The sequence below is a fragment of the Schistocerca gregaria genome, chromosome 9 (genome assembly GCF_023897955.1).
Source record: "Schistocerca gregaria isolate iqSchGreg1 chromosome 9, iqSchGreg1.2, whole genome shotgun sequence".
In the NCBI taxonomy this organism is placed as follows: domain Eukaryota; kingdom Metazoa; phylum Arthropoda; class Insecta; order Orthoptera; family Acrididae; genus Schistocerca; species Schistocerca gregaria.
The window spans coordinates 132,940,964-132,954,978 of record NC_064928.1 but is presented as its reverse complement, the minus strand read 5'-3'; positions in this window follow the sequence as shown (position 1 = coordinate 132,954,978).

Genomic DNA, 14,015 nt, shown 5'->3' with positions numbered 1-14,015 from the left:
TAAAGCCTGGACTTGTGGTCCTGTACACCCTATCCAATGTTGAGGCACATTGGCACTGAGGAAACTGCACACATTGTTGTGTCCATGCGGTGGTGCTCCATCTTGCCGATAGACGTAATTGGCAGAGTCAGGTTGTGGGAATAACCAGTTCCGTAGCACTGCAAGATATGATTGTCCTGTTATGGTTTCTTCCTCAAAAAAGTAGGGTCCATAAACCTTGCTTTGCGAAACAGCACAAAAAAACATCCACTTTTGGTGGATCACGTTCGTGTTCAATTGTTTCGTGAGATTTTCGAGCCCCCATATACGCACATTATGACAGCAAACCTTACTGCTAATACAGAAAGTTGCCTCATCACTGAATATCAACCGCGACATAAAAGTGTCATCTTCCATGTCCTCTAGAATAGCATTGCTAAAGTCCACTCACTTTACTTTGTCAGTATCTCGAAGAGCTTGTATCAGATGTAACCGGTATGGTTTGAGGGCTAAACGATGCCGTAACACACGCCACACTGTCATGCGCAGTAACAAAAGTTCTCAGCTAGCGTGATGCGTAGACTTTGCAGGGGCTTCACTCAAATGCTCGTCGGATTTGTTCCAGTGTTTGTTCAGGAAGGCGTGGCCGGCCAGGACTTTTGCCCTTACAGACACACCCTGTTTCTTCAAACTCTTTATACCACGATCGAATGTTCTTTGGTGATGGTGGTTTAGCACGAAATGGGATATGAAATGCCTGCTGAACTGCGATCATTGATTGGGTATGACTAAATTCAATAACACAATATGCCGTCTGTTGCCGCGACGCAATATTGCGCGAGACTGGCTGCACGCTTCAGGTCAGTGCTCATAGCGACATCTAGTGGATTTTTTATGAAACTCTAGACTGTGACGATTACATCTAGAGCTGTTTCAGTTACCTAGTGACATTTGTCTCAATATTATAATTACAAGTTAAAATCGGGTCATTCTTTTTGGAACACCCTGTATAATTAAACTCCCCTACCAAATTTTGTGGTCATAGCTTTAATCTACAGTTGAACTCAATTTTAACCAGACACCAGTTAAAATGCTAATAACTCTTGAAACTATTCCTCACGAGAGCACAACACTCCAGCTCCTGTGGTTGTTTAGGCGTCCTCAACACAAATCCACAATAAAAGTAACAGTTCATCACAGAATGCGATTTCAATAATCGAAATACTTTGAACAGTGGGGTCACAAGCAACCGTACACCACTCGGCTGAGTGGCAAGAAAGTCCTTACTACTGGCCAGACAGACCTCATGTCCCTGCACATCCTATGGCCACAGGAAGTTTACCTCGGGAGAGCTTACCAAGTTGCATTGCCAAGGAGCTTTAAAACAGTTTCAAACTGTACAGAAAAGAGAAAGGTGCATATATAAACTTGGATTTACATAGAATTAGTCTCTTGAGTAAAGAAAGAAAAAGAAAAGGAAAATAATAACTGAGATGACCACAGTCAAAGAATGGAAGACAATAGCCCCCAAAGATAGAAACCCTTTCTACCCCCCACCCCAGAATCCCTCTCAGGAGGAGGGAGTGGGGGCTGCTTGACTGGAGATATTTGAGTTTGTCAGTCCTACAGAATGGACATCACCAGCATCACTCCTCAGGACCTGGAAAGTGACTCTGGTTCCTCACTGTGGAAACCCACTGGGCACCTTCTTCATCCTCCTGTGGTAAACCACCTGCAACAGTGACACTCTGATGTTCTAAGACTCCACAGCACTGAAAATACAATTACATAACCACTAAATACTTAGTTAACTGTAGACACAATAAAAGTCCAGAATGAGATTTTCACTCTGCAGCGGAGTGTGCGCTGATATGAATCTTCCTGGCAGATTAAAACTGTGTGCCCGACCGAGACTCGGTCGGGCACACAGTTTTAATCTGCCAGGAAGTTTCACAATAAAAGTCGTACAGGGAACTCACAACCGTATCGTATAATTGCACTAGGGCTGCACAGATGCTGAATCATCAGCTGGTGAATGGATGATTTTAATATTGAGTATTTCAGGATAAACTGTCCTCAGATACCTGTGAAACAAATGATATGAAGTCACTCAGTATAGCAACAGCACTGCCATGGCGCTTCACAAAACTATCCACAGCTTACAAATAGACACATATCAGATGCATCGAGTTGTGCACATGAACTGAAGGTATATGATACATATATAACTGTCAGAGATGTACTAACAGTTATACAGTGATAACAGCATCACAAATCAAAAATTTGTAAATCACTGTCCGATAAAACTATTATGACCCACCCAATCGAAAATAGTGTACCCCTCTTATCGGATCATTATCAATACTATAAAATATGCACTTTCTTTTTAGAATGTTGTTGTTGTTGTTTTCTTCAGTACTGAGACTGGTTTGATGCAGCTCTCCATGCTACCCTATCCTGTGCAAGTTTCTTCATCTCCCAGTACTTACTGCAACCTACATCCTTCTGAATCTGCTTAGTGTATTCATCTCTTGGTCTCCCTATATGATTTTTAGCTTCCACGCTGCCCTCCAATGCTAAATTTGTGATCCGTTGATGCCTCAGAACATGCCCTACCAACTGCTCCCTTCTTCTTGTCAAGTTGTGCCACAAACACCTCTTCTCCCCTATTCTATTCAATACCTCCTCATTAGCTATGTGATATACCAATCTAATTTTCAGCATTCTTCTGTAGCACAACGTTTCGAAAGCTTCTATTCTCTTCTTGCCCAAACTATTTATCGTCCATGTTTCACTTCCATACATGGCTACACTCCATACAAATACTTTCAGAAACGACTTCCTCACACTTATATAAATACTCAATGTTAACAAATTTCTCGTCTTCAGAAGCGCTTTCCTTGCCATTGCCAGTCTGCATTTTATATCCTCTCTACTTCGACCATCATCAGTTATTTTGCTCCCCAAATAGCAAAACTCCTTTACTACTTTAAGTGTCTCATTTCCTAATCTAAGTCCCTCAGGTACAGCCGACTTAATTCGACTACATTCCATGATCCTTGTTTTGCTTTCGTTGATGTTCATCTTATATCCTCCTTTCAAGACACTGTCCATTCCATTCAACTGCACTTCTACGTCCTTTCCTGCCTCTGACAGAATTACAATGTCATCGGCGAACCTCAAAAGTTTTTATTTCTTCTCCATGGGTTTTAATACCTAGTCAGAATTTTTCTTTTGTTTCCTTTACTGCTTGCTCAATATACAGATTGAATAACATTGGGGATAGGCTACAACCCTGTCTCACTCCTTTCCCAACCACTGCTTCCCTTTCATGCCCCTCAACTCTTATAACTGCCATCTGGGTTTTGTACAAATTGTAAATAGCCTTTCGCTCCCTGTATTTTACCCCTGCCACCTTCACAATTTGAAAGAGAGTATTCCAGTCAACATTGTCAAAAGCTTTCTCTGAGTCTACAAATGCTAGAAACATAGGTTTGCCTTTCCTTAATCTTTCTTCTAAGATAAGGCGTAAGGTCAGTATTACCCCACGTGTTCCAACATTTCTACGGAATCGATAATGATCTTCCTCGAGGTCGACTTCTACCAGTTTTTCCATTCGTCTGTAAAGAATTCGTGTTAGTATTTTGCAGCTGTGACTTATTAAACTGATAGTTCGGTAATTTTCATATCTGTCAACACCTGCTTTCTTTGGGATTGGAATTATTATATTCTTCTTGAAGTCTGAGGGTATTTCACCTGTCTCATACATCTTGCTCACCAGATAGTAGAGTTCTGTCAGGACTGGCTTTCCCAAGGCCGTCAATAGTTCTAATGGAATGTTGACTACTCCCGGGGCCTTGTTTCGACTCAGGTCTATCAGTGCTCTGTCAAACTCTTCATGCAGTATCGTATCTCCCATTTCATCTTCATCTACATCCTCTTCCATTTCCATAATATTGTCCTCAAGTACATCGCCCTTGTATAGACCCTCTATATACTCCTTCCACCTTTCTGCTTTCCCTTCTTTGCTTAGAACTGTGTTCCCATCTGAGTTTTTGATATTCATACAAGTGGTTCTCTTTTCTCCAAAGGTCTCTCTAATTTTCTTTTAGGCAGTATTACTTTTTGTCTGCTTCATTTACTGCATTTTTATATTTTCTCCTTTCATCAATTAAATTCAGTATTTCTTCTGTTACCCAAGGATTTCTACCAGCCCTCGTCTTTTTACCTACTTGGTCCTCTGCTCCCTTCACTACTTCATCCCTCAGAGCTACTCATTCTTCTTCTATTGTATTTCTTTCCCCCATTCCTGTCAATTGTTCCCTTATGCTCTCCCTGAAACTCTCCACAACCTCTGGTTTAGTCAGTTTATCAAGGTCCCATCTCCTTAAAGCCCCACCTCTTTGCAGTTTCTTCAGTTTTAATCTACAGTTCATAACCAATAGATCTGCCCCTGGAAATGTCTGACAATTTAAAATCTGGTTCCTAAATCTCTGTCTTACCATTATATAATCTATCTGATACCTTCTAGTATCTCCACGGTTCTTCCATGTATACAACTTTCTTTCATGATTCTTGAACCATGTGTTAGCTATGATTACTTTATGCTCTGTGCAAAATTCTACCAGAAAGGTTCCTTTTTCATTTCTTACCCCCAATCCAGATTCACCTAATATGTTTCCTTCTCTCCCTTTTCCCACTCTCCAATTCCAGTCACCCATGACTATTAAATTTTCGTCTCCCTTCACTACCTGAATAATTTCTTTTATCTCATCATACATTTCATCAATCTCTTCGTCATCTGCGGAGCTAGTTGGCATATAAACTTGTACTACTGTAGTTGGCGTGGGCTTCGTGTCTATCTTGGCCACAATAATGCGTTCACTATGCTGTTTGTAGTAGCTTACATGCACTCCTATTTTTTTATTCATTATTAAACCTACTCCTGCATTACCCCTATTTGATTTTGTATTTATAACCCTGTATTCACCTGACCAGAAGTCTTGTTCCTCCTGCCACCGAACTTCACTAATTCCCACTATATCTAACTTTAACCTATCCATTTCCGTTTTTAAATTTTCTAACCTTCCTGCCCGATTAAGGGATCTGACATTCCACGCTCCGATCCGTAGAACACTAGTTTTCTTTCTCCTGATAATGACGTCCTCCTTAGTAGTCCCCGCCTGGAGATCCGAATGGGGAACTATTTTACCTCCAGAATATTTTACCCAAGAGTATGCCATTAACATATTATTCTATTTATTAATAAAAATCTTAACTCAGAATCTTGACACACACTGTTTGTGTCTTATTTAACATTCAAATCATTGTTTCTAACACACAGTTAGCCCACAAATATCTGGATACTGAATTACCCTTCTACTCTACCTGGGATTGGATGTGCCAGTACAGCTGGCTCAGGATGCACTATTCTTTTTATTTTGAATGGCCATTCATATAAAGACAAAAACTGGACACTGTCTCACTTGATACTCTAAAGCAGTGGTCATCAAACTTTTTTGCTCCCAACCCAATATTGACATTATGTAGCAGCACCTCGAGCCACATGTGTACCTATCTTATTATAAGCAATTTACATAGGTTGGTATTTTATGAGCTCCCAACAGACTTTCTGTAGTAAAGGTGCAAAAAGTAGGCTGCTGGCCCCCAAGTAATGATCATTAAAATTCAGCACCTTTTCAAGTGCTTCTTATAGACTGTTCCTCATTTCAGGTAGCTGCCGCGCTCGTCGATCCAAAAGTTGTGACACTACACTGCCTGATGAAGTGTTGCTCTGTTGTCTGTGTGAAAGGATGATTGATTAATAACAGTCTCTCGCCTAATGCTGCTGTCCCGTACTTTCGCGGGGTCGGCACGGTTGTGGCTGGATTTGGCAATGATAATTTAAAAGGTGGCCGGATGCCCTTCCTGTCGCCACATTGGTTAATAACAGTAATCATACTTATATTTACATTACACAAGATGAAATGTGATCACATGTGTTTACTAAATGTTTTGAATGTCATTATTCTTCTACACATTCTGTTGTACTACAACCACCTTAATTTAACTTCAACTTCTTTGCGACAAATGTGTACTGCATTTTACGTTAATTGTCTACATAATGTGTGAGGTTAACGAATCCGTGTTACTTCAGTGTCAAAATTTACACCATAACAGCTGACTAGTACAAATCGCACATGCTCGTGAGTTGTTTTTACTGGAAGACAAACAATAAAATACTCTCCCCCACTCTCACATCCTCTAACCCCACAGTAGCTGCACTACTTAACCTCTTGTCCTTGTGGTAAGTGGCCAACTTTTCTTAGCTCACAGCCGAATTCATTAGCATCACTTAAAATTAAGCACACCTTAACATATTACCACCTCTCAATTTTTATTTGTTGCTGAGCAGCAAACCTACTTGAATGTCTTAATGTTAGTTGACTTTTTTAAAAATTTAGGTGCCAGTTACTGCAGTCCAATTCATGAATGACATCAGTTTGTGCAGGTCAAGTTACAGATGGGAACTGCACTGTTCGAGGTTACAAGCAACACCTGTGTTACGTTCATACGCACGCTTTGCGCTCGAAGAAATCGTGTATTCTGGAAATAGTGTCTCTCACTTGCTTACGTAAAATTTGTCGCTTGACACCACTATTAGCTATGACAACTAGCAACAAATGAATAAAAATTCACTAAATAACTTGCTACCACCTTGTTTAACGTTCATATTTGTTACAAAAATCACGGAACAGCACTCAGAACACTATTGCTCATTAGCTGTCAGAGAATGTGCGACGCAGGTGCACAGAATAAGCCTAAACTCTACTGCCTCATTCGTGGACCCAGCTATAGATGATTATTATTATACAAGGTGCATCAGAAGTTCAGTGAGTGATCTCGGGAAATAAAGGAAACAACAAGTTACAAACAAAATACCATTACTGGCCTCAAAGTAATAACCATTTTATACAAGATACATCTGGCTGTAAAGCTATTACAAACTGTCAGCAAACACTTCTTGTGGAATTGTGATTGTTCTTCAGCACTGTCTTTATCTCCAGATTTGTCACAAGTAGACTTCTCTTCCTTTGCCCGGCTTCTATTGGGTCCAGAAAGGCTTATGCTTCGCAGACTTTGAGCGTGACCATGGTGCTTCGAATGATTCCACGAGAAGCATTTGCTGACAGTTTTCAACAGCTTTACAGACATTGTCAGAAGGGTTTGTGGCTAATGGTGATTGCTTTAAAGGCCAGTAAAGCTATTTCGTTTATAACTCTTGTTTTCTTTATTTTCTGAGATCATTCACCGAACTTTTCAGACGCACTTGGAAAATACGGCTGAGAACCACAGGCTGCAAGAATAACCGAATCAGACTTTTTTGACAACCACTGCTCTAAAGGCACACAGTGTTCCCATTTCTTCTTTCTGCCGTTCCCTTCTGGCCTTATACTTTTTTAAACTCTTCTTCCTTTCTCATCCACATCTCTTCGATTTTCAGTGGGCCAGTTTACCGACTTTAATACTTGTTCTGATTGCCCACTATTTCTAATAGTGAATAAGACTGTCAAATGTCATTCAAAACTACCTCCAACTCGAGCAGAAATTCCACCAAATTTGAATGTCTACTTCCGCAATAACTCCTTATCCTAGGACAATGCCTCAAAATCAATATATGTTTAATTCCGTTCCAAGCAAAAAATTATTTCAATGGTTTTCTATAAATTGTGATCCATAATCTAAAAAATTACAATTTAGGATTTTTAACTAATTAATGGAAAATCTCATATAAAGATGTGAAACAATTACTAACAAAGAGATAGAGGGGCTGGCCAGTATTTACCTCAGCTCAGTACAGCCGATAGAAACACAAAAAACAACCGAAAATTTAAGTTACTAGGTTTCGGAATAAATGATCCTTCATCAGGGAGGAGAGAGGGGAAAGAAAGGGAAGAAGGGAAAGTGGATTTAGTTACTCACAACCCAGGTTATGAAGCAACAGGGAAAGGAAAACAGGGAGGTAGCAAGGATGGAGGCATGATTGTCAGAGGGAAGCCAAAGATATTCTACTGTAGGTACTGTGCCAGCTTCAAACCAAAGAGGATGCATACAGAAGTAAAGAGGTGTATAGTATAAAGATGTAGGATGAAAAGATGCATGAATGGCTAAAGAGGAAAGGGAAAGAGGAGAAGACTGAAAAGTAAATGGGAGTGAGGTTGTTTAACGTAGGTTCAGTCCAGGGGGATGGCGGGATGAAAGGATGTGCTGGAATGGAAGTTCCCATCTCCGCAGTTCAGAGGGACAGGTGTTGGGTGGGAGAAGCCAAATGGCACATACGGTGTAGCAGGTTCCTAGATCCCTAGAATTATGCTGGAGGGCATGCTCCGCTACTGGGTATTGGACATCTCCTAGGCGGACAGTTCATCTGTGTCCGTTCATGCGCTCAACCAGTTTAGTTGTTGTCATACCAATGTAAAAGGCTGTGCAGTGCTGGCATGTCAGCTGATAAATGACATGTGTAGTTTTACACGTGGCCCTGCCTTGAATTGTGTATGTTTTACCACTAGCGGGGCTGGAGTAGGTGGTAGTGGGGGGGATGCATGGGGCAGGTTTTGCAGCGGGGTCGGTTACAGGGGCAGGAACCGCTGGGTAGAGAAGGTAGTCTGGGAATATTGTAGGGTTTAACAAGGATGTTACGGAGGATAGGGGGACGATGAAAGGCAACTCTGGGTGGCGTGGGGAGAATTTTGTCAAGGGATGATCTGATTTCAGGGGTTGACTTGAGAAAGTCATATCCCTGGCGGAGTAATTTATTGATGTATTCGAGGCCAGGATAATATTGGGTGACAAGGGGGATGCTTCTGTGTGGTCTGAGGGTAGCAATATTGTTGTTGGATGGGGAGGAATGTATTGCTCGGGAGATCTGTTTGTGGACAAGGTCTGCAGGATAGTTGCGGGAGAGGAAAGCACTGGTCAGGTTATTGGTGTAATTGTTGAGGGATTCGTCACTGGAGCAGATACGTTTGCCACGAATACCTAGGCTGTAGGGAAGGGAGCGTTTGATGTGGAATGGATGGCAGCTATCAAAGTGAAGGTACTGTTGTTTGTTGGTGGGTTTGATATGGACAGAGGTGTGGATGTGAGCTTCAACAAGATGAAGGTCAACATCCAGGAAGGTGGCTTGGGTTTTGGAGAACGACCAGGTGAAATTCAGATTCGAAAAGGAGTTGAGATTATGGAGGAAATTAAGGAGTGTTTCTTCACCATGAGTCTGGACCACAAAGATGTCATCTATAAACCTATACCAGGCCAGGGGAAGCAGCTGTTGGGTCTTCAGGAAAGCCTCCTCCATGCGGCCCATGAAGAGGTTGGCATAGGACGGAGCCATCCTGGTTCCCATGGCAGTTCCCCTGATTTGTTTGTAGGTCTGGCCTTCAAAAGTGAAGTAATTATGGGTGAGGATGAAGTTGGTAAGTGTGATAAGGAACGAGGTTTGTGGAAGATCTTCGGGTGGGTGTTGGGAGAGGTAGTGCTCAAGGGCAGAAAGACCATGGGTGTGGGGGACGTTTGTGTAAAGGGATGTAGCATCTATGGTGGCAAGAAAGGTTTCAGCTGGGAGAGGAGTGGGAATGGATTTGAGGCGTTCTAGGAAGTGGTTTGTGTCCTTGATGTAGGATGGGAGTCTGTGGGTGATAGGTTGGAGGTGTTGGTCTACCAGAGCTGAGATACGTTCTGTTGGGGCTTTGAAGCCTGCTACAATGGGACGGCCAGGATGGTTCTCTTTGTGGATTTTGGGTAATAGGTAGAAGGTAGCGGTACGTGGCTCAGGTGGAGTGAGTAAGTCTATGGAAGCCGTTGTGAGGCCTTGTGAGGGACCTTGGATTTTTAGGATTTTCTGCAGCTCAGTCTGGATGGAGGGAATGGGATCTTGGGTAACAGCTTTGTAGGTTGAGGTGTTGGAGAGTTGACGCAGTCCTTCTGCCACATACTCCACACGGTCAAGTACCACAGTTGTGGAGCCTTTATCCGCCAGAAGGATTACAATAGAGCGGTCTGTTTTCAGCTGCTTAATGGCACGGGATTGAGCTAGGGTGATGTTGGGGGTTGTCAGGATGTTCTTGAAGAAGGACTGGGAGGCAACACTGGATGTGAGGAATTCCTGAAATGTCTGCAAGGGATGGTTTTGGGGGAGGGGAGGAGGATCCCTTTGAGAAGGCGGTCGGAACTGTTCTAGACAAGGTTCAACACTGGGTCTAGTATTTGGGGGCTGTGTTTGGGTAGTGAAGTGATATTTCCAGTTGAGGTTCCGGGTGAATGAGAGGAGATCTTTAACCAGGGCAGTGTGGTTGAATTTAGGTGTGGGGCTAAAGGTTAAGCCTTTTGATAGAACAGATGTCTCTGGAGGAGAGAGGGATCTGGATGAGAGGTTTAGAACTGAATTGGGGTTGGTGATATGTGGCATTTGACTGTGGTTATAGTTGAGATTTGGTCTGTGTGGGGTATGTGCTGGGATGGGGAGATTGAGTAGGGTGGCTAGGCTAGGTTTGTTGGCTATGAGGGGGGTTTGTTGACGGTTCTGTTGTGGTTGGTGTTTGTGAGGGATGGGGAGAGGGACCCCACTTCTTAGGTGTTGCACTAGCAATGTGGATAGTTTTTTCAGGTGGTGTGTGGCATGGGACTCAAGTTTGCGTCTGGCTTCTAGGATGATGTTCCCGAGTGTGTTCTCCAAGCAAGGGTTTGAGAGATGGAGGACTTTGAAGAGAGGTAGGAGCTGTTGGGAGTGGTGGTTACATGAAGTAGTGTAGAGATTCAGGACCAGTTGGGTAAGGCCTAAAGACTGAAGGTTCTGGAGGTCCAGGAGAGATTGGTGGAAGGAGGAATTGCACCCAGAGATGGGAACTTTTAAGGTTCCTTTAGGGGCAATTCCAAAGGTTAAGCAGGAACGGAGGAAAAGTATGTGGGATTGCAGTTTGTCTACGGTAAATGCATATTTCCGGAATGAATGTAAATAATGTGGTATAGGATTAGGGTACATAGTGAGTAACTGGTGGGTAGGGAAATTAAATAACTGCAGCCAGCACTGCACAACCTTTTACATTGGTATGACAACAACTAAACTGGCTGAGCGCATGAACGGACAGAGACGAACTGTCCGCCTAGGAGATGTCCAATACCCAGTAGCGGAGCATGCCCTCGAGCATAATTCTAGGGACCTAGGAACTTGCTACACCGTATGTGCCATTTGGCTTCTCCTCCTTTTCGAATCTGAATTTCACCTGGTCGTTCTCCAAAACCCAAGCCACCTTCCTGGATGTTGACCTTCATCTTGTTGAAGCTCACATCCACACCTCTGTCCATATCAAACCCACCAACAAACAACAGTACCTTCATTTTGATAGCTGCCATCCATTCCACATCAAACGCTCCCTTCCCTACAACCTAGGTATTCGTGGCAAACATATCTGCTCCAGTGACGAATCCCTCAACAATTACACCAATAACCTGACAAGTGCTTTCCTCTCCCGCAACTATCCTGAAGAACTTGCCCACAAACAGATCTCCCGAGCAATACATTCCTCCCCATCCAACAACAATATTCCTACCCTCAGACCACACAGAAGCATCCCCCTTGTCACCCAATATTATCCTGGCCTTGAATACATCAATAATTTACTCCGCCAGGAATATGACTTTCTCAAGTCAACCCCTGAAATCAGATCATCCCTTGACAAAATTCTCCCCACACCACCCAGAGTTGCCTTTCATCGTCCCCCTAACCTCCGTAACATCCTTGTTAAACCCTACAATATTCCCAGACTACCTTCTCTACCCAGCGGTTCCTACCCCTGTAACCGACCCCGCTGCAAAACCTGCCCCATGCATCCCCCCACAACCACCTACTAAAGCCCCGCTACTGGTAAAACATACACAATTCAAGGCAGGGCCACGTGTGAAAATAAACGTGTCATTTATCAGCTGACATGCCAGCACTGCACAGCCTTTTACATTGGTATGACAACAACTAAACTGGTTGAGCGCATGAACGGACACAGATGAACTGTCCGCCTAGGAGATGTCCAATACCCAGTAGCGGAGCATGCCCTCCAGCATAATTCTAGGGATCTAGGAACCTGCTACACCGTATGTGCCATTTGGCTTCTCCCACCCAACACCTGTCCCTCTGAACTGCGGAGATGGGAACTTCCATTCCAGCACATCCTTTCATCCCGCCATCCCCCTGGACTGAACCTACGTTAAACAACCTCACTCCCATTTACTTTTCAGTCTTCTCCTCTTTCCCTTTCCTCTTTAGCCATTCATGCATCTTTTCATCCTACATCTTTATACTATACACCTCTTTACTTCTGTATGCATCCTCTTTGGTTTGAAGCTGGCACAGTACCTACAGTAGAATATCTTTGGCTTCCCTCTGACAATCATGCCTCCATCCTTGCTACCTCCCTGTTTTCCTTTCCCTGTTGCTTCATAACCTGGGTTGTGAGTAACTAAATCCACTTTCCCTTCTTCCCTTTCTTTCCCCTCTCTCCTCCCTGATGAAGGAACATTTATTCCGAAAGCTAGGAACTTAAATTTTCGGTTGTTTTTTGTGTTTCTATCGGCTGTACTGAGCTGAGGTAAGTACTGGCCAGCCCCTCTATCTCTTTGTTAGTAATTGTTTCACAATTTAGGTTTTTTCATCTTTCTGAAATAAATGATCCCTTGAACTTTTTACTATTTTCCACGAGTCGGTTTTTCATATGGGAAAACACCAGTTTTGACCAACATTCAACAAGGACATGTAAATATGCCATTCCTCCCACCTTCTAGACAATCTCATTGGGATAACCAGATATGAATGTGTACTTGTTCTTGATGTAGTTTGTGCAGTGTTTTGATATACACTGAAGAACCAAAGAAACTGGTACACCTACCTAACATTGCGTAGAACCCCTGCGAGCACGAAAAAATGCCACAACACGATGTGGCAAGGACTCTACTGTCTGAAATAGTGCTGAAGGGAACTGACAGCATGAATTATGCAGGGCTGTACGTAAATCTGTAAGAGTGCCAGGAGGTGGAGATCTCGGCTGAACAGCACATTGCAAGGCATCCCAAATATGCTCAAAATGTTAATGTCTGGGGAGTTTGGTGCTAGCAGAAGTGTTTAAACTCAGAAGAGTGTTCCTTGATCCACTCTATAGAAATTCTGGATGTGTGGGGTGTCGCATTACATGCTGGAATTGCCCAAACTACACATGTCCCACACCATTACAGAGCCTCCACCAGCTTGAACAGTTTCCTGCTGACATTAGAGTCCATGGATTCATAAGGTTGTCTCCATACCCATACATGTCCATCTGCTCGATACAATCTGAAACAAGACTTGTCCAACCAGGCAACATATTTCCAGTTACCAACAGTCCATTCTCTGTGTTGACAGGCCCAGACAAAGCATAAAGCTTTGCGTCATGCAGTCATCAAGGGTACACGAGTGGGCCTTCGGCTCTGAAAGCTCATATAGATGATGTTTTATTGAATGGTTCACACGCTGACACTTGCTGTGGCCCAGCACTGAAATCTGCAGCAATTTGTGGATGCGTTGCACTTCTATCACGCTGAGCGATTCTTTTCAGTCTTCATTGGTCCCATTCTTGCAGGATCTTTTTCCGGCCACAGCAATGTTGGAGACTTGAGGTTTTATTGGATTCCTGATTTCATGGTACACTTGTGAAATGGTCGTATGGGAAAAATCCCCACTTCGTTGCTACCTCAGAGATGCTGTGTCCCATCGCTCACACACTGACTATAACATCATGTTCAAACTCACTTAAATCTTGATAATCTGTCATTGTAACAGTAGTAACCAATCTAACAACTGCACCAGACACATGATGTCTTATTTAGGTGTTGCCGACTGCAGTTCTGTACTTTGCCTGGTTACTCATCTATGTGTTTGAATACACATGCCTATTCAGTTTCTTTGGCACTTCAGTGTATAACATGATCGTAATAACTTATTTAATCTTTCGGAA